This window comes from Piliocolobus tephrosceles, chromosome 14 (genome assembly GCF_002776525.5).
Source record: "Piliocolobus tephrosceles isolate RC106 chromosome 14, ASM277652v3, whole genome shotgun sequence".
In the NCBI taxonomy this organism is placed as follows: Eukaryota; Metazoa; Chordata; class Mammalia; order Primates; family Cercopithecidae; genus Piliocolobus; species Piliocolobus tephrosceles.
The window spans coordinates 93866440-93890885 of NC_045447.1; positions in this window are offsets into that span (position 1 = coordinate 93866440).

Below are 24446 nucleotides of genomic sequence, written 5' to 3' on the forward strand. Positions count from 1 at the left end.
TCTATGCACTCAGATGCTCTTTTTGGAAGACTAATAGAGGAGAGGGGCATGGCTGAACATTACCTAGTGGACGGTTTAGGTTATAGATCATTGCTTTAAGCTAAAATGCATACCCAATATATTTTTTTCTCCTACTCACCAGTGTACAGTCATTTTGGGGGAACAAATCCAGATTAGAGACTGAATAAAGAAATCGCATTTCCCCCCAAATCTGCTTTGTAATGTGACTTAAACTCTGTGCCTTTACTGTACTAGTAATTTTTATTTAATTTGTGAGAAAGGGTACTAAAGATATTTTACATTTCACTATCCTAAAGTCCTTTCCCCTTTTAGATAGCTGCCAAAACTGAGGACATCTTGCCACTAGGTGATGGTACTTTCCAATGTGCTTTAAATTCCAGGTACCAGATACATCCAAATATAAAGGTCTTTTAAAGCCACTACGTGATAGTCTTCAAAAATGGCTGCCCACAGTCCTATACCTCCCTTACCCCCCGCTAAAGTAAGGCATCCTGATTCATCTAGTTCTCCTTCCTTGAAAACTGGGTTGGCCCTTGTGATGTGCTTTGATTGATAGAATGCAGCAGGAATTCATTGTGTACCAGTCCTGAGCCATCTTTTTGAAGCCTGAGAACTTCCTCTTTTTCTCTTGGGAAGTCTGCTGCCATGTAAGAAATCCAACCACCCCTGAGACCACCGGGCTGTGACTATGTCCAGTCATATATTTGGCAAGGCCATGGGGAGGAGTACTGTGAAGCCCTGCCAACAGGAAGAAGTGAGGCCCCAGACCTGTGACCCCAGCAGAGCTGTCCACCAGATTCCCAGCCATTTGCGTCATCCCAGCTAAGACTCCAGCTTCCATGGAGCATAGACACTCTTGTTATGCAAATTCCTGCTCTATAGATTCACAAGCAAATGTTATTTGGCTGTTATTTTAAATCATTAAGTTTGGGGGTAGTTTGTTATGCAGCAATAGATAACTGAAACAAAGAAATCAACATTTTATTTGCCGATAAAGCTAAAAAGGTAATCTTCTAAAAAAACCAAACACAAATGTTCTTTATCACCTATATGAAAAAGTTTTAACTTACGCTTTTGGAGCCAAATTATCCTTTAAATAGCCTAAGTTTACCAAATCTTTAAGTTCTTTTCACATTAAAACGTCGTAGGACTTTTGACAGTACAGAGCAGGGAACGTTAATATTTAGTATCTGTTTTTTCAAGTAGGAAGTAGAAAATTTAGCATTAATTCTGTTACTCAGAAATTGTTAACTATGTTAACTACTTTGGTTAATTGGTTACTGATTTTTGCCTAAGAAAATATTTTTTACTTTTTGTTATACAATTTTTCAAAAATATACAAAGATAGAAAATTAGTATAAGGAATCCTCTCACCACGAACCCTTCAGTCAACTTTAATGATCAACATTCTGTCATTCTTCTGAGAAATCAATCTTATGATCATCCTTTTCACATAGATTTCCTCCTAGGTACTTTTGTGTGAGCCACATGGCACAAATTGGCAGAGAACAAGGAAAAGAAGAGAGGAAGGAGGAGAAAAGGAGAAAAGTCATTCTATTGAAAACTTAAGAATCTCTTTTTTCATTCTCTTTAATCAGAAGACTTATTTCTCCACTTAGCACTCTAGTTAGTGAATCAAGGAATATTGACTCCAAAACTGAAATAAAGTGATTAGACTCACTAAATCCCTAGCAATAACTGCAGTTCAGACTTTAATAAGTGCCTCTGAAATAAACACTTCCAGAAATTATTTCTCAAAGGGCATCCACTTGCAGAAAGGTTTAAACAAAATTTAAACAAGATTTTGAACATAGATTTACAATAGTTTCATGACAAAAGCTAAGGTTTAAAATGTTTTAGGAGTTGATGTGGGTTTTCGACTGAGGACATAGTGTGTTATACATTAGCTGTTAAATGTGTTCAGTTGTTGCATCCAAAATTGCTTGGAAGGTTTAAACGTTGGCAGCCTTGAAAACAAACACTAGTCCGTGTTCCCAGCGCCTAAATGAAATCAAAGCAAACCTAATCATTTTCTTTCATATGACTAATAAAGATGTGAAAAAACAAGCTTCAGTTTTACATTTGAGCAGTAATCTTCTTAATTACATCTGGGTTACAAAATGCAAGGGTATAGTTCTTCTCCATAGTTGTAAAATGAAAGCTGAACGTTCATGTATTCCTTCTTCTGCATCACGAGACCAGAGTGGGCCTCATAAGAAGTAGGCAATGGGCCGATAGGAAATTTAATAGAGACCTTCTTTCTCTTTCTTTCTTTGTTGGGAGTGGGCGGGAGGAGGTGGAAATCTTTGTCAGAGTTGTATTTGTCTTGGGGTCAGAGTGTTCTCTCTCAGTTTGTGAATATGTGGTGGGACAAAATGAAAGTGTAGATTAGATAAATATAAGAAGGTAAAGTAGGAATTTGCTGATAGAAGGCTGCTCAGCATTTTGGCAGGCCTAATGATTTTGGAAAGCTTTCTGTGAGGCCGAGCTGATTTCATTTGCTTCTGAAACAATATTAGGCCCTAAGTGTTGAGCTGTAAGATACCTGCTTTCATAGGTATTTCCCACTGAGGTAAATTAATCGTATGTTTCTTTTTGAAGATTCTTTAAACATTTAATTCTCTTGGACACACAGAGAGCACCGTGAAATATCAGCACACTTAGATGTCATAAGCTTCTTAATTATGGTTTGCAAAGAACATCACCCTAAAAGAGGAATATCTGAATGAAAGTTTTTCTCTAGTGAGTCTTGTTCGTATATTGCTACATATGCTTAGATTTTTTGTGAAATAGTCAATGTCTTAGTTGCTTTGTATGTGGAATAGAGATAATAAACCCTGTACTATCTACCTGCTGATACTATTCAAAAAAATTAAATGATGTTAACCAGTGGCTTGAAAACATGTTGAAAAAGTTCAAGTAGAGGATGAAAGCCTGATTGTGAACATTAGTGTTATTTATAGAGTGCTACATCATGCAGGACAGAGCTTAGGAGGGAGAGTTTCAAAGAAACATGCCAAATGTTACTATTAATATAAACAAGATTGTAATTCTTAAGTAAATAATTCATTTCCAAGCTTGGAAGATAGATAAAAATGAAATAAATACATGGATTTTATAATTATTCTTTCCTTGCCATTAACATTCATTGGTAGATCAGTAGGTATTTGGTCTTTATTCAAAGAATATATATGCATTGTGTGCAAACTTACACACACACATTGATTTTCTAGCAACTGGTAGAGTCTGATAACACTAAATACAACAATCTAAAGGGGAATCATTGATGTAAAAAGTTTGAAAAAGGGTTCTATAAAGAACTGAGCTCTACCAGGGGAAACGTATCACTATAAGAACTTGCTTAACCTTCTGTTTCTGTTTTCTATTACTGCATAATGAACCACCCCAAGATTTAGTAGCCTAAAACAATAACTATTTTATTGCTATAATTCTGTGAGTGAGGAATGATGTCTGGGAGCAGTGGGGGGTGGCTCATTTCTGCTTCACATGGTGTGAACCAAAGCAGCTCAGCTGGGCTTGAGGATCCAAGGTGGCTTCACTCACATGTCTGGGATTCAGTGCTGGCTGCTGGTTGGGGCTCGTCAGTCTTCTCTACCTGACTTCTCTCTCATCCTCCAGGGGACACTCTTTACATGGCCTCTCTTCCAGCAGGAGAGCAGGTCTTTACGTGATGGCTAGGGTCCAAAGGGCAAAATGGAAGCTGCAAGAGCTCTGCAGACCCAGATCCAGGACTGAGAACAGCAATTACCTATCTCCAGGCCTCCTATGATGTGAGAAAAACAAACTCCTAAATATTCAAACTATCATGGCGGAGTATTCTGTTAGATGGAGTTATATTATCATTCCTGTCTTCTCCAACACCAAAGTCTGGCTTGTCTGGAGACTGAGCCTTTCTTCCTCCGCCCTCTGTGTTGTTTAGTGTCAAACACCAAGGCTTTCCTGAGGTAGCCAGTACTATCACTGTGTGGATTTTTGTTTTAAATAAGAATGGTGAGAATTTCACCATTTTATTTGCTTCGTTTTGGGTTAACCCCTTGTTAATAAGAACATTTAATTAAACAGAACATTTATGTTGCCCTGAGAACTACAGTTTTTCTAGGTGAATTTGGTGAGAGGTAACTGCCCTGTGAATTTCAAAAAGAATGCTGCAGAGAAGGAAATGGTACAGGAAGAAGAATTAAGTGGTAACAACATTAATATTCATGACAGCCCTCCAAAGAACCTTAAAGAAAAGGGAGACAGCCAAAGCTAATAGATTATTTTCATAAACCTTTACCTCAATAAATAGTTGTAGAGAATTAATCTAGCATCAGTATGATCATAAGATTCTAATCATACACTCTTCCTCAAATGTCATAGCTGAGAACAGAAATAAACCATACCTTATGCTTGAATACTTGTTAGTTAAATCACATCTTAGCTGGACTGCATGAAATCTGATAGATTGCAAAGTAGCAGATATGTGGACTGAAAATCAGAAGACAGAAATTAGCTACTTCACTATAGCCTGCCCTTTCCAAGGCTTCTGAACTTTGAAAGGGATGCTGATTAGTTATTAGAAAATTGATTCAAGGACACGAGAACTTAAAAACGCAACAACAGATCACATGAAAATGGCTATTATCTTTGTGACAGAAAGTGTCCTTTCCATGGCTTACTGTGTCTGAAGGTAATCCGCTTAAGGGAAGCTATAGAGTAAGGCACAGGAGGGGAAAAACCAAGTGCCATTAAAAACGTCAGTCCAGCGAGGACTTCTAACCTTGAGCTTCATCCTTTCTCCTTTTCCTTCTCTCCCTTCTCCTCCCCTTCATGGAGATCAGCCACTCTTAGTGTTTTTCCTCAAATGGACATAAAAGTTGCTCCAAATCGTCTAGTCTTGTCAGACTGGTCCACAGATTTCTAGCCATGAGGACCTCTTTATTCCAGAACTGTGTAATAAGCTGAAATCCTAGATCATTTACTCCACAGAGGACCTAGCGGACTGTATTCAAAAGACAAAAACTCATGTTGTGAACACCACTGACGAGAAACACCTTCTCTGTTGACTGGTCATACTTTCCGTTTGTGATCACAGATGGGCACCCAGTGCTATTTTTTTCTCAGCCTTCAATGTTGGTTTCTCTTCACCTTCCTGACAGCTCACATGTTTTGGTGCTCTAGGACTTTGGAGTGAGCCCTCTTGCCTTCATGTTTTCCTTGGGTGAATGCTTTTAGGTCTGCAACTTTAAATATCTATCTATATGATAATAACTTCCAAATTCATATCTCCAAACCAGATTTCTCTCATAAATTCTGGGCTCCTAGATCTATGTGCTACTTGACATCTTCTTTTAAATGTTGATAGGCATCTTAAACTTAACATATTTTTAAAAGTCTTGATAAACGGCCCGTCTCCATCAACACACACACACACACACAAACACACAAACACACACACATCCCTTCCTTTTCTAGGACTTCCTGTATCAGTAAAGGTGCCTTCCCACCTCCAGTTACTCAACTGTTTAAGCCAAACGGCTAGAAGATGTTTCTTGTTTTTCTCTTTCACTTTCCCCAAAATTGATTCTATCAGCATGTCAAGGCAATTCAATCTCTAAAACATATCTGGAATCTATCTTATTCTCCCCCATTTTTACTATTAACACCTTAGTCTAAGTCTTTAAGCCACCATTGCAAATGGATTAAGCCACTCCCCTGCTAACTGTTTTCCTTCCTTATTTTTCTGACCACAATTGATTCCCCAGACAGGAGTGGAAGCAGTCTTCTTAAGAATGTAAATCTGATCATGCTACTCCTCTGCATAAAACCATCCAATACCTTCTCAGATACATAGAATAAAATCTCTTTGCTTAAGTCCTGCATGATCTGGTCCTGCCTGTCTCACCCCCTGATCCTACAGCCCCTCTTGCCTCTTGAGTGTATTTCCAATCCGTAGCCCTTTGTCTGTCCCTCAAGCACATCAAGTTCGCTCCTGCCTTAGATCTTTTGCATCTGCCATCCTTTTTTTGCCTGGAATATCTTTCCTCCAGAACCCTTTATGGATGGATTTTTCTTGTCATTTAGTTGTCATTTCAGATGCCGTCTCTTCAGACTGTCCCTTTCTAACCACCGATAGCATCATTCTCTTTTATTTTATTCATGGCATTTCCATTGTGTGATATTGTTTATGAAATATCTCTCCTGGTAAATTGTGAGCTTCTGAAACAGGGACCATACTTGTTTACTTCCCTACTGAATCTCCAATATCTAGAATAGCGTTTGGCACATACTGCTTTTTCAGTAAATATCTGTTCAATGTAAGATTTCAGACTGGGCACCTAGATGTTCAAAGCCTAATCCTTAGGTGAGTGAACATATGAGTGATGCATGACATTTGATGATACCGCTTCTAGAAAGGACTCTTCTCCGTATCCCAAATCCACTCCACTCTATTTGGATGAGTTTTTCTGTCTTGGGATTTTGGCATATATATATTTGGGCCTATTAAGATTCCAAAGCAAGGAAGGGATATTTTCTTTTTTTTCTATATCAAATATTTGTCCAAACATATTTCAATAGGTATTGGTATTTTTACTTTATTAGAGAGAATTATTTTCAAGACAGAAAATGTTCTTTCTACATTTATTTCAGGCATAGGATTCTATAAGTCTCTGTTCCTTGCATTGTATTTTCTTTACTGAAATATGGAGGAGTTACCAACAGTGTTCATATAAACTGTCTTCTATACTTAGTGGAGTCAAAGGCTAAGCAGGTGTCTTGACTTGACTTGTCTTCCAGATTTCTGCAGATATACAAGAGCAGAAGTCATTTTCACGGTCAAATTTGTTTCCATTTCTCTTGCACTATGCGACATGTTTTTCCTATTTGTTAATGGTGACCTTTAAGCATTTTGCCATTGCAAAAACAATTGTAGTTTTATTTATTTATTTATTTATTTATTTATTTATTTATTTATTTATGTATTTATTTATTTATTTAATTCATGGTGATAAGCCATCATAACTCCATTTAAAAAAACATTCCTATTTGGAAAATTTAATGCAAATTCAAATTTAGGCTAGCAAGATACATCAAACCACATGTCATTGTTGAACTGAAAATTTGACTCATCTGATATTTTGTCTCTGAAGAATATTTTTAAAAATGTAAATTAATTGACTTATTCTGCACAGCACAATAAAAATGATAAATCTGTGTGAGATTAGAATCTACCACAGATTCTGATTTGCTTATATAATGGAAGCAATGTTAACTGACATATTTATTTAAAAATCAAGAATTTGTATCTGTTTAAAAAATAAAAATGGGGCAGTTTATAAATACCATGTATAAGTACATACATATACACACATATAAAATATTACTCAGACTTATTTTTATGCTTTTTCTCAATGTTATAAATAATTTGCCAGAAATCTTTAAGACTTTTTAATTGATTAGCAATTTTTGCTTTTTCAGGTAACAGTACTGGCACTAGGAACGGGTCAAAATTTTTAAAATATTGTCTAAATATAATTATTGTTACCGAGTAGTTTTTGTTCTTGGGTGTTGTCCTTTTATCTAAAGCAGCATAAAATATGGGAAAACAGTATAGATTGGTATCAGAATACATGATGTCATAGAGAATGAAAGAGAGGTTCTATGTGTTCTGGTTCTGGTTCTAGGACTCACTAATCATCTGTGTTTATAGATAAGCTATAATCTTTTGGATCTCAGAATTTCCAAATATGTTTTTCAGTAAACTCATCTGAAGGATATTCATATGCATTTCACTAAAAAAGATTTCAAAAATCAAAAAATTGGGGATATGTTATGTAATATCCTGGTGTAGTCTTGAAAATTCATTAGGAATGTTATCATATTAAAGCATTAAAAATACAAGAAAGGCTGGGCATGGTGACTCACACCTGTAATCCCAGCACTTTGGGAGGCTGAGGTAGGTGGATCACGAGGTCAAGAGTTCGAGACTAGCCTGACCAACATGGTGAAGCCCTGTCTCTACTACAAATACAAAAATTAGCTGGGTGTGGTGGCACATGCCTGTAGTTCCAGCTACTTGGGAGGCTGGGGCAGGAGAATCGCTTGAAGCGGGGAGGCAGAGGTTCCAGTGAGCCAGGATCGCACCACTGCACTCCAACCTGGGTGACAGGGCAAGACTCTGTCTCTAAAACAAAATATATATATACACACATATAGATATATGCATATGTGTATATATATGAATATATATGAAATATATGTATGTATATATGAAATATATATATTTATGTATATATCATATATATGTGTGTATATATATGAAAAACAAATCTGATGTTAAAAGCTTGGCATTTCTCAAATATTGTTACTCACAGAACTTTCATTTCTTTTTTTGCTTCTCAAATCTTTAAATTTTTTCTCAGAACACCTATGAAATCTTGGAAATCAAATGTTCTGTAATAACCCAGCTTAGGTGAGGTCATACTACAAGATTCTTAAGGTTCTTTCATACCCCAACCGCCTAGGATTCTTTATATCAAAATGATAAAACTAATAGCTCAGAGGAAACCAGAGACCAAACTTTCAGAATTAAGCTATATTTATGTTCAAAATGTAATATAATCAGTCAATAAAATGTAGAACTTTCTCTTATCACCCACGTCAACCAAAAATCTAAAGGCCTAGAATTTACATCTACTTAAGGCTTGTTTAAAAAATCTGATTACAGGCCGGGCGCGGTGGCTCAAGCCTGTAATCCCAGCACTTTGGGAGGCCGAGACGGGTGGATCACGAGATCAGGAGATCGAGACCATCCTGGCTAACCCGGTGAAACCCCGTCTCTACTAAAAAACACAAAAAACTAGCCGGGCGAGGTGGCGGGCGCCTGTAGTCCCAGCTACTCGGGAGGCTGAGGCAGGAGAATGGCTCAAACCTGGGAGGCGGAGGTTGCAGTGAGCTGAGATCCGGCCACTGCACTCCCGCCTGGGTGACAGAGCAAGACTCCGTCTCAAAAAAAAAAAAAAAAAAAAAAAAAATCTGATTACATAAAACATGCAGAAAGACAGAAGTAAGTGTAAGCCTGAGAATATTTACTATGTTTCCTGCTTGTTAGATGCGATGTCCTCCTTTGGTGGCCCAAATAAAGTGTTTGCTATCATGTTGCTTTGGAGAGGAAAGAGGAGACATATGATCACTTAAAATCAAACCTTGGGGACAGTTTCATTGGGAAAAAATGGCCATGAGACAGAAGCACCAGCTTTCTGCTTGTATTATAGTAGAATTGCCATGGATCCATTTGAACTGACAATGCCCAAGCAATGCAATCATTTGAGGTGCCATAGTGTTTACCTTCTTGGCTTAGTTCCCTTGAAGAAATTAATGAGCCATCTTTATGTTTCAGGCCCTCGGCCAGGCACTGGAAATATGCGTGAGTAAAACATTGTAACAAGACCCCATGATAAATGTTTTGATGGGTAAATGTGCAGGATATTAGAAAAATCCAAATCCAGTGTGAGTATGCATAATCTAGGAAGAGAAAATACAAGAGAAATACAGTACAACAAGAACACCAAAGTAAATGAAGGAAGAATTCTAAGGTGGAAGCTGAGAACAATTATTGGTCCTAGAAGGAAAGGGGACCAGAAGGCATGGCACATCATTGCTGCTATGGTTTGGATATTTATCCCCCCAAAACCTCATGCTGAAAGTTGATCCCCAAAGTTAGAGATGGAGCCTAATGGGAGGTGTTTGGGCCACAAGGACAGATCCTTCATGAATTGCTTGGTGCTATCCTGCTGTCCTGTGGTAAAGAGTTCTTGCTCTATTAGTTTCTGTGAGAGCTGATTATGAAGAAGAGCCTGGCGCCTCTCCCATCTCTCGTTCTGTCTCTGGCCATGTGATCTCTGCACATGCTGGCTTTCTGTTCACCATCTGCCATGAGTGGAAGCAACCTGAGGCTTTCACTAGACAGCCAATCGTCCAGCAAGCAGAATTATAAGCCAAATGAATCTTTTTTCTTTGTAAAAACCAGTCTCAGGTATTTCTTTATAGCAATACAAATGGACTAAGATAGTTGCCACAGATAAAAGAGCCAGGAAGAGCAAGTCTCAGTAGTTAATGGATCTAATTTCAAATAAATTTATCAGAGGATTCTAGACTTTAAGAGAAAGGGGGTCCTTGAAGCTTATTAACGTGCTCATAGCACAAATGAGTACACAAAATCCAAGATCACAAAGCAGGTTTGTGGCAGAAAGAAGACTGGAAGCTAGAAAATCTGACTTTAAGCTTATTTTTCACTGTTTTATTATTTCAATTATTTAGGGATCCTGTGATTTTTTTTTTTTAACCATAACACATAGTTTGAAGCAAGTAGACCATTTTTTATGTGAAATGAGATAGGTTTTAATGATGCTTATTTTAATGAGACTTAAGCCATGAACCATTAAACACTTTTGAGAAGCTATGAACCATTAAACAATTTTGAGAAAGGCCATATTAGAGGAACAGAAGTTCAGCTTATACACAGAGAAAATGGCAAATAGCAGATTCAAGGCACATGAGGAAGAAAGAATTGACCTGGTCTCTGATGATATATGGAGGTAGTGAGTGGAAAGGAAGGAAGATGTCAAAACTAATTCATATTTCATTTTCAAGTGACTGGAAGAATGTTGATACCATTGCCAGCTGGAGGTAGCCTGTAGGGTAGGAAAGCAAAGCAATGTTGAAGTCTGCGAAGGGGAGAACACAGAGGCTGGGATGAGACATTGTCTGTAGAGTAGAGAGGGAGAACTGGATAAGACAAACTCTCTGCAGGGAGAACCAATGGCACCTGACTATGGACTGTACATAATGAATGAGGCCAAATGAATTTAAAACTCATAGTGAAGGAAGGGCATGTGGCCTGCTATAGGGATGGAGGTCAGGGAAGACCTCTGGAACAAACATTAATATTTTCTATACATGAAAAACTGCTATAAATAATCATAACATTTTAGGTCTAGGAAAAATATATAGCAGGTCATTGAGTTTTTTTTCTGCCTCTAAAAAATTACTCCTTAGGCTTTAACAATGGGTAATGCAGAGTTTATGGTTTGCCCTATTTTTAATAACTTCCCTTGATAAAATGTCTGAATACCTATCAATCATTTTATTACTAAATCATTCCACATGCATAACTGTGGGCCCTCATTTCTATTTGGTCCATTTTCTTGAATTTAAATCAAGAATAGATAAATCACTAAGGCATTACCTCCATTCCACTCCCTGAAGGTATTTGAGAGACAACCTTTGTAGTCTTCTATTCTCAGAAGTACATTTTCTAGTTTTGTGAAGGTTTCCTCATGGACATTGTACATCAGCTTCAGTGATATGATTCTGTTTGTCCAGCTTCAATTGGGCTGTAAACTATTTTAGTTGAAGAGACAAGAAGCAGAAACAGTTGTCTTATAAACAAAACAAAACAAAAACAAAACAAAGCAATATTCAGATAATGGATGAGCATATTGCATTTCCTGCAAGTTCTAGTTTTATTTGTGTTGCCAGAAAGAACCCTTTTGAACTTCTTAAAATAGTGCTATGTATTTTATACAAGATCAGTTTGATATGTAACATATAAAGCCTCCCATTAATCCCTCCAGAATACATAAAAATACTTTTGCCCTCCTTTGCCAGACATTGGCAATTGCTTTGGAAAATATGTAAATAACTTGTTGAAATACTTTCCCAAGCTCCTTCTCCAGCATTCTTGTTTACTTTTCAATTGAAAGACTTAACTCCAGTACCACAATTTAATACAACAAAGGAACATATTTTACCAGGTAGTGCAGAAATAATAAATGGAGAAGATTCCCACAGCTTCCAGAGCCTGCTACTTAACATTACTTTTTTGAATCTACTGAAAATAAATTGATCCATTGATAATTTTAATAGATGTCTGAGAAAATAAAAACAGTGTATCAATTCTTGTCAGTGGCAATATTCATCTCTTTCCTTCTATGTAGCAGCAACTCTTCGGGATTGCTCATCATAGAGACATTATAGGTATTTGCAGAGGGAAATGAGAGGGCATAAGTTATTTTACTTATAGGCAATTCAAATTCTTCCTGCAAAGGATTTATAGCAACACATAAAAAAGCTAAAATACTGGTATTCTCACTTCCAATCCTGCCCATCCTTTTAAGTCACTGTCCCTAAAATCCTCATTTTCTCTCCCAATTTTTCCAAAGTGTTTCCTTCACGTTTTCAAATATATTCTTCTGAGCTCAGCTCTTTTCTGTTTGCATAAAAGTAAAGTAACTATACTGGTCTCTCTAACTGTCAATAACTTGCATTTTTCACTTTAACCTTATTTAAAGTGTGCAAATATTTAGCCCGTGAATAATATCAATTATGTAAATATGTATTTACACGTTCTATTTTCTTGAAAAGATACCATGTGATAAGCATATTCACTATTGTTTTTTTCTAAAATGCTAGCAAAGTGTTATAAATACTGGTGTAAAAAAGGAGACAACTAATGGATTGGCGAAAATTTGTGGGAGCTAGATTAAGCTGATAACTATTCATGGGGTTGACATATTTTATTGCATTGCTAGTGCCACATAGAAGAGGGTCTTTTAGACAAGGCCATTGATTTGATGTATTTATGGCAGAATTTTCTGAAGTATCAGAGGGCCACCTTTACAGGATCAACTTCCCTTTTAAAAATTGCAGATATCTGTGTCCCATCTGAGTCTGACTGAACGAAAGTTTCTAAATGGAGAGGGCCTTAGAATCCGCATTTTAAACAAGCAATTCAGGTTATTCTCCTCACATTAAAACACCCGGGCATCACTTGTTGATAACATGTTACTAAAATAACATTTGTGTTTTAATCCAGATCTCCTTCTTGAAATTCAGAATCTGTTTCTAGAGGGAGCTATTAGTTTACTTTCTTGAGTGCTCTGTGGGTATCTCATATTCATTGCATGTTTCATTCCACTAAACCTGCACTCCTTTTCACTTGTCTTGCCAATCAAAAGCCTAAGAGTCACCCTAGACTCTGTCCACACCTTCATCCTCAGTACGCAAATCACCAATAAGAACCCTCGTGTCTAGCTTTTACGATTCTTGTGTCTCATCACCTCCTCTCAAACCTCACCTTCTCTAACATGCCAACTTACAAAGATTTTCATCTCTAAAGTGATGAGACCCAGTAGAACACACCACTGGCCTTTTTGAGCCTCCACAGTTGGTACAACAAGGGGGAAGAGTGGGAGTGATCCGTCACCTATGCAGGCTAGAAGTCTTGTTTTTGTTACTGTTTGTGAAAATTTTTTAAAAATAATAAAACGGTTGGTTTGCTTTAATTATCACCATTAAGCAATGTTGTAATAAAATACTCCTTGCTACCAAAGTGTTCCCACCCCTTCCCTCACACATGGTTGGCCCACACTATGTACTTTCTACTTATTTCTATCATCTTCATACATGCACTTTATGTTACAATGATCTGTTTATATGTTTGTCCATCTCCCTACACTGTGAGTTCTTTTATCTGAGTTCTTTCTATATTTTACATTTCCTACCAACCAGCAAAAAACTCTTTATGCATTATATACACTTAATAAATATGAGTCTTGCATATTGGAATAAATTTATTATTATAACATTATATACAAGAAATGGATTAAACTGCAAGACTAGGTACGTGTATTTCATACTCATTTTCAAAAACAGCTCTAGAAATTGTGAAAGAGGGATATTTTAGAATTACAATAATATGTAGCTATGGGAAACACAGAAGTGTCATCAGTGGATTAGGTAATTTAAATAATAATGAAGTGACAAAGTCAAGTAGGTATGACTGTTTGAATAAATCACTCCCCTAACACTGGCTGAAGAATACATTAGAACACAAAGATACACACACACACACACACACACACACACACACCCCTATCAACAGGTGAACATGGAATATCAGGTTGAAAATTAGCAAAGACCCCCATGTGCACACACACATTCACCCCACTCATATTTAAGGAAAATGAACACCATAAAAGAGAAAGTAGTATAGTAAACATAAAATAAATATAACTAATATACATAGATAAAAATAAAGCATATTTCATCTGGAAGAAAGAATAGTTTTTCATGAAAAAGGAAAAACTAGAATGTAAAAAATATAATTATGGTTGTAAACAGAAGCTCAATTCTCAGTAGCAGAATGGAAGCAGCAGAAGAGTGAATTGTTGAACAGAAATATTGAGCCAGAGAATTGTCCAGCATTTATCACCAAAGAGCAAAAGAATAAGAACTCTGAAAACATAGTTAAAAGGTGGGAATCATAGATATAGAATTTAAAATATTCTTTTCATAAGAATTACAAAAGGAGAGAACAGTAACTGGAAGACAGGAAATAAACACATAATATTAAAAAACTTGATGAAGTAAAACATGGAACTTTGGGATAAAAGTGCTTCCCAAGGGCCTACCAAAATCAATGAAAACAAAGAAAAAAATCTGTGTCTAGGTATACCATGTGGCAAAATTTCAGACTTCCAAAGATAAAGACAATATGCTAACAGCTTCTGAAGACAAACCATGACACAAACAATTTGCCTATAAAACATAATGCATAAATAAAAAGATCATGGCTTATCATTTTTCTTCGTTCTTCCTTGTCAGCATCCTTCATGCATTGAGCAGATTTTGGAACTGTCAGTATCCAAGGTTGACTTTGTTTATCAGTATTTTCTATATTTTATTCATCTTAAAACTGTTTAAAAATAGCTTTCCATTCTATTGATCAACTCCTGTGGGTAAACCAAGGAATGTGATTGCTGAGTCATATGGTAAAAGTATGTTCAGTTTTGAAGGAGACTGCCAAACTACCTTTCAAAGCAGGTGACCACTTTGCATTCCCACCAGCTATTAATGAGAGTTCTCATTGTTTCATATGCTTGCCAGCATTTGGTATTGTCGGTGTTTTAAATTTTGGTCATCGTAATAAGTGTGTAGTAGTATCTCATTGTTGTTTTAATTTGCAGTTCCCTAATGACATAATGTTGAGCATCTTTTCATATGCTTATTTGCCATCTGTATATCATCTTCAATGAGTTGTGCAGGTCTTTTACCCTTTATTAAATTGGGGTGATTATTTTCTTATTGCTGAGTTAAAAGAGTTCATTGTATATTTTGGATAACAGTCCTTTATTAGATATGGCTTTTGCAAATGTTTTTTCCCAGCCTTCTTGTTTTCTTGGGACTTTTTTTTTCTAATTCCAGCATTTTGAAGACATTCTTTCACCATATTCTGTCTTCCATTGCTTCTAATGAGAAATTAGCTGTTCTTCATAGTATTCTATATGCAGAATGTATCTTTTTCCTGTGGCTGCTTTCAAGATTTGTTTTCTTTGACTTTTTTTTTTAGACACAGCCTTGCCCTGTCACCCAGGCTGGAGTGCAATGACATGATCTTGGCTCACTGCAACCTCCGCCTCCCAGGCTCAAGCAATTCTCCTGTCCCAGCCTCCCAAGTAGCTGGGATTACAGGCACGCACCACCACGCCTGGCTAATTTTTTGTATCTCTAGTAGAGACAGGGTTTCAGCATGTTTGCCAGACTGGCCTTGAACTCCTGACCTCGTGATCCACCCACCTCGTCCTCCCAAAGTGCTGGGATTACAGGCGTGAGCCACTATGCCCGGCCTTTTCTTTGATTTTTATCAGTTTGACTTTGCTGTGCTTGGTTATGATTTTCTTTGTTTTATCCTACTTTGGGATGTCTGAGATTGTTAAATCTTTTTGTTTATATTTTTGGAACAAAATTTGACATTTGTAAAGCAATTTTTTCTTCCAATTTTTTTTTTACGTTCTCTCTCTTCTCTCCTTTTGGGACTTCAGTTACACATGTATTATACTACTTAATACTAGCTCATAAGTCATTAAACTATGTTTATTTTATTTAATTCATCTTTCTTCTTTCCTTTGGCTAGGATAATTTTTACTGTTTTGCCTTTAAGTTCACTGGCCCATTCTTCTGTTTTCAATGTGCTTTGCCTATCCAATAAGTTTTTTATTTTAAGATTACACTTTTTAGTACCAGATTGCATTTATTTATTTTTAACAGTATTTAATTCTCTGCTGATATCTTCCATCTTTTCATTTATTAAGATCACTTTTCCAATCCTTAAACATACTGATCATAACTTTTAAATGTTCTTTGTCTATTATTCAATATTAGGAGTCACCATGTTGTAAAAACAGTTGAAAGCATTACTATTTTCAGATAATCTATATTTGCCTAGAGAATTGACCTTAAAACTAGTAAAAATAGTAAGACAAATTTAGTGAGCTGTGTGTATAATTCACTATACAATAATCAATATGCTTCATGCATAGATAAACTCAACTAAAATATGCATGACTTGTTTCAAAATATACTTTTTATTGACAGAAATTAAGATGGAAAATTGTTTTGAATAAGATGCCTCAATATTGTAAAGATGAATTTTCTTCCCAAATGGATCAAATTTATAATCATTCTAATTGAAGTACAGATATGAATTTTTGTGTGTTTGAAATTGCTTGGTGAACTCCTAAGTTCATCTGAAAGAAAAAAGCATCAACAGAAATCTAGAAATAATTTAATAAGGATAGAGAGCAGATATTATAATATACTAAAAAAACTGCAGTCATTAAAGTATATAAATATTGGTTTTGGCACCTTCAATGCAAGCACTTTATTTCAAACTACCATCATATTTTCCCTCTATTAGTCATTACTTTTTAAACTGGTATTTCTGCTTCCACTATTTCCTCTGTCATTTATTCTCAGCCCAGCTGCTAGAATAATCCTGTTAAAATATAAATCAGATGATGTCACTTCTATACACAGACTGCCAGTGGCTTCCCATCTCACTCAAAATAAAAGCTGAAATTCATACTGTAACTACAAAGTCATACAAGATCTAGCTCTTACTTGTTTCTTTTGTCAACTATTATTGTCCCTCTTTACTGCTTGTCCTTCATGTTCAGCAAACACACTGGGTATGCCCCTGCCTTGGGAGGAAGCAACTGGATGGGGTGGAAAGGAGACTAAGTTACCTACAGCAGGTAGCAGAGCCTCTGCAGTGAAGCTATGCAGTGAGCAGAAGAGCAGCTACGCTCTCTGGATCGTGAATTGGAGGCTTGGCAAGTCAGCCCTGTTCACAATTGTGGAGCTGGCCTCTGGAGGTCATGTCCACATGTCATATCTGGAGTTGACTAGTCACTGTCATAGGTAGCTTCTTCTAGCAGGTGTAGAATGTTCAGGTTGCAGCAATGATGAGAAAGAAGGCCATTGGTATCATGTTTCTCAATACACACAGTTTACTTAGGGGCTTCATTTTGATGTTCTCATTCCTTTCCACTGGACATTTGTTGAGCTTTGACAGTCCTACTCTATCTCCTTCACTCTATATCCTAGAGAGAAGAGAGATTTGCTGTATATAACTCCCTTCTCTCCTGGAAGCATCACTGGGTTCCTTTGACAGTTTTTTCCCTTCCTCAGATGCCATCATTTCACAATGCATGCTTTTGTTTGCTAATTCAAACTAATGTTGCTCCTCTCCAGGCCAGGGGTTCTTCTACTCACCTTTGTCAAATGGTGCTACTTATGATACGCATCAAGGTAGCATTCTATTTCTGTCTGCCCAAAGAGCTGCTGGAAGATGTTTTCACTGAGGGGAAAAAAGGCTGTATCATGGGGTATCTGACTCCAAAAGCATAAATGTACTCTTTCTGAAGTATAAATGCCTAATTTCAGATCATTTTCAAGAGCACATGGAGATAGAGAAGAGGAAAGAATCCTGGCTATTTGGAGTAAAAGCTGTCATGTTAGAGGAAACGAGTAGTGTGGAGAAGAAGTTTGCTTTGCCCACTTAACACATTTTATTTAATACTTATTTTAAATATTAACAAGTAGAATGTCAGGTGTGAGGCAGAAGCCTTTTATAATATGGCAATGTTCCACCTGAATAGGAAAGATCCCACTCAGCATTTTGAAGTTTGTTTTATTTTACCTGGACAAATTTCAGCACCTTTTTCTTTCTTTCTTTAATACTCATTTTAACTAGGAAGCACTATTGATTGCAAAGTGTAAAATTTTTCTGATTAACTTTGCAATGCTGTGGCTAAGGCTTTTTAAGGAAACATTTAACCTTAGAAATCCATAGTTTAAGTCTCTTTCTGCATCAACCAATTTTCATTTTGTCTCTGGCTGGTCAATAATCTCCATAATTTCTTTAACTTGTTCTTCCAAGCTGGTGATGTATTTAGTTGCTGCCACTGACAAGCACAGTCTAAATAATGACACAAATAAGCAAAGTGATTTAGATGACAGCTTGTTGGCTTTGTCACAATAGACAGAAGACCTAGTTGGTAGAGACTTGCTAGCAGGGTGATTTTAGATAAATGGTGAGAATAAATTTTATATTCTATTGTTACGGTAATTTTCAAAGTTAATTGTAACTTCCAATATGTAAGGCTCTGTAAAGAAGAATAAAAGTCACTGAAATTAAAGCTCTATGACCTGGGGATGAATCTTGAGCCAATACCTTTGTGAGTTTCTGTTTTCTCATTGGCATAAGCATCTAGACTGATTTCTTCACAGTACGGGGATAAAAATATAAATGATAATATGTAAATATAACTAGCACAGTGCCTGGCAAATTACAGTAATTTTCAATTGGGATTTGAAGATATTTCGGGGAAACATCAACAACTTTATGTTAGATTCTTACTCATAATTTTTAAGCCACCAAACTTAAAAAAATATATCTATTGAAGAATAACCTACATGTAGAAAGATGAATAACTCTTAAATGTATGGATTGATGAATGTAACTTTATAAAGAGTATAACTTTATAAATATGACTCAGATTAAAAATATTATCAGCATCCCAGAAGCCCCTTCTTGCACCATCCCAGCCACTATACTTGCAAAGGTAACCACAGTCCTAATGTCTATCTGCATCAGTGTTTCCTGTTTATGAACTTCATGTAATCAAATTCTCTATTCCATTTTTTGTGGCTGGCTTCTTACTGTCTCTATTATGTTCATGAAAAACATTCATGTTATGTTCTCTGGCACGAATTCATCCATTCCCATTGTAGTAAAATATTTCATTATAACAATTTATTTATTCATTCTACTATCGGTGATTGTCAGGGACTTTTACATTTTTGACTATTAAAATATTACTACTGTGAATATTGTGCATGCATTTTTTGGTGTACATTTATATGGAGTTTTAAAAATTTTCCTCAATCTTTCATTTGGGAAAGAATAAAAGTTAAAAAATGTTGAGAAATAGTACAATGTATAGCCATATGCCATTCATCTACTTTTACCAATTATTAACATTTTATCACATTTTCTCTTTGTTTCTATTTCTTTCACCTCTGAGTACTTTATTGAGTTATCTCTTAAAAACAAGGGCATTTTTTTTCTATAGAAATATAATTATCACACTCAGGAAATGTAACTTTGGTGGGATACTATTATTTAATAATTATATACCATCAATATTGAGACTTCTCTGTTTATCCTAATAATGTGTTTTATGGCTGCCATTTTAAAAACAATGGTTATTATTTTAAGATCTAGAATTAAGAATCTTGCATTCAGGTGCCAGGTTATTTTAATCTCCTCTGGTCAAAAGAAATTCCTTAACCCTTTCTTGTCTTTTTTGACATTAATATTTTTGAAGCATCCTGGGTATTTACTTAGCATAATGTTCCTCACTTTGGACTGGTCTGATTATTTTACATGTATACATTTCTGTTCACAATACCTCTAAGTAGTGGAATTTTTGCATCAGAAGTCTTCACAGATTCAACTCTATTAGTTATTGCCAAAAAGTTTTCCAAAGAAAAATGTTCAATTTATAGTCCCTCCAGCATTATATCAGCGTTCTAGTTATTATGAAGTAATCATAGGACTTAGCCAGAATTTTGACTTGACAGTGTTTTTAACATTTTAACTATTATGATGGGTATGTAGTAATATCTTGCATTTTAAATTTGCATTTCTCTAATTTTGAGAAATTCTTCGTAGTTAGTATCCATTTGCCTATTCCCTTTTACGAAGTGAATTTTTAGACCATTTTGTGATGATCTTAAATCATTTAACTTATTTTTCATATATGCTATGACTGCTTCAATAGAATCTCATAAGTTTTTAAAAACAGCTTTATTGAGATATAATTCACATACCATACAAATCTCCCATTTATATTATATACAACTCAGGGGCTTTTAGTGGATTGACACAGCTGTGCATCCATCATCACAATAAATTTTAGAGTTATTTCATTACTATGAAAAGAAGCCCCACAAAACTTTAGGTATCACTTCCAAATCTTCTCATAGTCTCCAGCCCTAGAAAACCAGAAATCTACTCTCTCTATAGATTTGTCTCTTCTAGATGTTTCATATTAATGGAGTCATACAATAAGTCATCCTATGTGGCGGGCTGTTTCACTTAGCATAATGTTTTCAAGATTCACCCATGTTGTAGCAAGTATCAGTACTTCACTTCTTTCTTTTTTAAAACAATTTCATAATGTCGTACGTTTATCAGCCACACATAACAAGAAATCACAGGAAGTGCAGGTTATGGTCCACATGGGGTGGTTCAAACTACTTATACACATTATCTCCTTCATCTCTAATGGGTAGTCCTTCATTATTGAACTTTTTGTAAGATGTCCGTGTCATGCAAAGTACCTTGTGTTTTTGCAGTCAGGAATACAATGAAAGGGTTGAAGGTCTTCTCCTTGTGTCTTTTGTTTCTCTTCTGGGTTGTTCCTGTAGTTTTATGACCCATGTCTCCACAGACTAATGACAAAACAAAGCAATTATGTCTGGATGGGACTGGCATGGCTTCTCTCTCTTTCTCATCACTGAATGTGGAGAATGACTTAATGATATTGAACTACTTTGTTCTTCAGACTCTTAGTTCTGCCTTTGTAATTCAGAAAATTTTCCCAGGTCCTTACCACAACACAGCTGAGAAGCTCCCTCAAAGCAGTAACATGAGGCAGTAGTTGGGCTCATGTCATTTTTTTTCACATGTCTTCAGTATTACCGTCCTTCACTGGTTGATAAGCAGTGTCTTTTAAACCACCATTTCATGCATTTTGTTCATTTTTTGATTTATTTTTTAATTGATACATAATAGTTGTATGTATATTGGGGGTACGTGTGATATTTTCATATCAGTGTACAATATGTAATGACCAAATCAGGGTAATTGGGGTATCTATTACATCAAACACTTGCCTTTTCTTTGTATTGGACACCTTATAATTCTTCTCTTCTAGCTATTTGGAAATATACAATAAATTATTGTTAATTATAATTTTCCTGCTGTACTGTCGAATACTAGAACTTATTCCATTTTTGTACCCCTTAACCAAGCTCTTTTCATTCCCCTTCCTCTTTTCCTTCCCAGCCTCTGGTAACCACCATTCTACTCTCTACTGGCAAGAGATCCACATTTTTAGTTCCACATATGAGTGAGAACATGCTATATTTCTTTCTGTGTTTGATGTATTTCATTTAATATAATGACCTCCAGTTCCATCCATGTTGCTGCAAATGACAGGCTTTCATTCTTTTCATGGCTGAATAGTATTCCATTGTGTGTATATATACCACATTTTATTTATTCATTCATCTGTGATGGACACTTAGATTGAATTCATATCTTGGCTATTGTGAATAGTACTGCAACAAACACAGAAGTGCACATATTGCTTTGATATGTTGATTTCCTTTCTTTTGGATATAGTACTTCACTTTTTTTGATGACTGAATAGTATATCATTATATGGATATATCTGGATGTACCATCTTTGGTTCTCTATTCATCAGCTGGTGGATATTTAGGTTGTTTTCACATTTTGCCTGTTATAAACAATGCTGCCATGAACATTTGTGTACAAGTATTTGTTTGAGTACCTGTTTTTACTTCTTTAGGGTATATATCTAAGAGTGGAATTGCTGAGTCATATGTTAATTTTATGTTGAGGTTTTTGAGGAACCTCCAAATTGTTTTCCACAGCAGCTATACCATTTTATTTTATTTTTATTTTTGTTTTTATTTTTTGCGATGGGGTCTTGTCCTGTCACCTAGGCTAGAGTGCAGTGGTGTGATCTCGGCTTACTGCAACCTCTGCCTCCCAGGTTCAAGCAATTTTCCTGCCTCAACCTCCTGAGTAGCTGGGACTGTAGGTATGCACCACCATGCTGGTTAATTTTTGTATTTTTAGTAGAGACAAGGTTTTCCCACGTTGGCCAGGCTGATCTTGAACTCCTGATCTCAAGCGATCCACCCACTTCATCTTCCCAAAGTGCTGTGATTACAGCCATGAGCCACCGTACCCAGCCAAGCTTTACCATTTTAAATTCCCACTAGTAATTTACAAAGGTTCTAATTTCTCTACATTCTGTGAATGCTTACTCTTTTCCTTTTTATTTAAATTATGGCCCTCCCAGTGCTGTGAAGTAGTATCTCTTTGTAACTTTGATTTGCATTCGCCAAAGACTAATAACGTTCAGAGTATTTCTATCTCATTTTTGCCCATTTGTATATCTTCTTTGTTGTGTTGTCTGCACAGGTCTTTTGCCCATTTTTAAATTAGGTTATTTTCTTATTGTTGAGTTGTGAGCATTCTTGCATTCTTTTTTTTTTTTTTTTTTTTTTTTGAGAGGGAGTCTGGCTCTGTCGCCCAGGCTGGAGTGCAGTGGCCTGATCTCAGCTCACTGCAAGCTCCGCCTCCCGGGTTTACGCCATTCTCCTGCCTCAGCCTCCCAAGTAGCTGGGACTACAGGCACCCGCCACCTCGCCCGGCTAGCTTTTTGTATTTTTTAGTAGAGACGGGGTTTCACCGTGTTAGCCAGGATGGTCTCAAACTCCTGACCTCGTGATCCGCCTGTCTCAGCCTCCCAAAGTGCTGTGATTACAGGCTTGAGCCACCACGCCCGGCCGAATTGTGAGCATTCTTTAAATATTCTGACTATTAGTCTTATTGGACATACAATTTGCAATTTCCTTTTCTATTCTGTGCATTGTCTTATCACACTTTTGATAGTGCCCTTTGATGCAAATGTTTAGTAGAGTTCACCAGTGAAGCCATCTGAACCTCAGATATTTTTTGTGGGAAGTTTTTTGATTACTAACTAAATATCTTTATTTGTTATAGGCCTATGCATTAGTAAGGATTTTCTGCAGTAGCAGAAACAAGATATATATATATCTTGTTTCTGTGTGTGTGTGTGTGTGTGTGTGTGTGTGTGTGTGTGTGTGTAATTTATTATAAGAAATTGTCTCACATGATTATGGAGGCTGGCAAGTCCAAAATCTGCAGAGCAGATGTCCCAGTTCATGTCCAAAGGCTGGAAGCTGCTATAGAACCAGGAAGAGCTGATAGCCTTAAAGGCCATCAGGCAGGAGAATTCTTTCTTACTCAGGAGAGGGTTAGTATTTTGTTCTCTTCAGGCCTTCAACTTACTGGATGAGAGCATTTACATTAAGAAGGGTAGTCTGCTTTACTCAGTCTAAAATTTAAATATTAATCTCATCCAAGGCTCACAGAAACACACAGAATAATGTCTGACCAAATATCTAGGCACCCTGTGGCCCAGTCAAGTTGACACATAAAACTAAATATCACTGTCTATTCAGATTTTCTGTCCTTTTGAATCAGCTTCAATAATTTGTTTTCTATGAGTTTGTCTATTTCCTCTAGGTTATCTAATTTGTTGGCATATCACTGTTCACAGTATTTCTCTATAATCCTTTGAAAGATGTTCTGTAAGCTTGATAGTATTGCCTCTTCCTTCATTTCAGATTTTAGTAATTTTAATTTCTTCTCTTCCCCATGCCCTTTTTGGTTGGTCTAGCCAAAATTATGTCAATTTTATCTATGTTTTCAATATAGACAAAAAATATAACTTTGGTTATGTTTGTTTTTTTTTCTGTTGTCTTTGTATTCTCTACTTCATTTATTTCCCTCAAATCCTATTTTCATCCTTCTGCTTATTTTGAGTTTAATTTACTCTTCTTTTTCTAGTTTCTTAAGATGGAAGATTAGGTTATTGATTTAAAATTTTTCTCCTTTTTTAATGTAGGTGTTCATAGACATACATTTCTCTCTTTGCACTCCTTTCACTGCATCTTAAAAATTTGGTATGTTGTACTTTTGTTTCCATTCATCTCAAAGTATTCTCTAATATTCTTTATAATAGCTTCTTTCACTCATTGGCTATTTAGGAGTGTGTCATTGAAAATACATGTATTTGTGTATTTCCTAAATTTCCTTCTGTTATTACTTTCTAATTTCACTCCATTGTGGTTATGAAATATATCTTAGGAAATATATTTTGTATCATTTCAA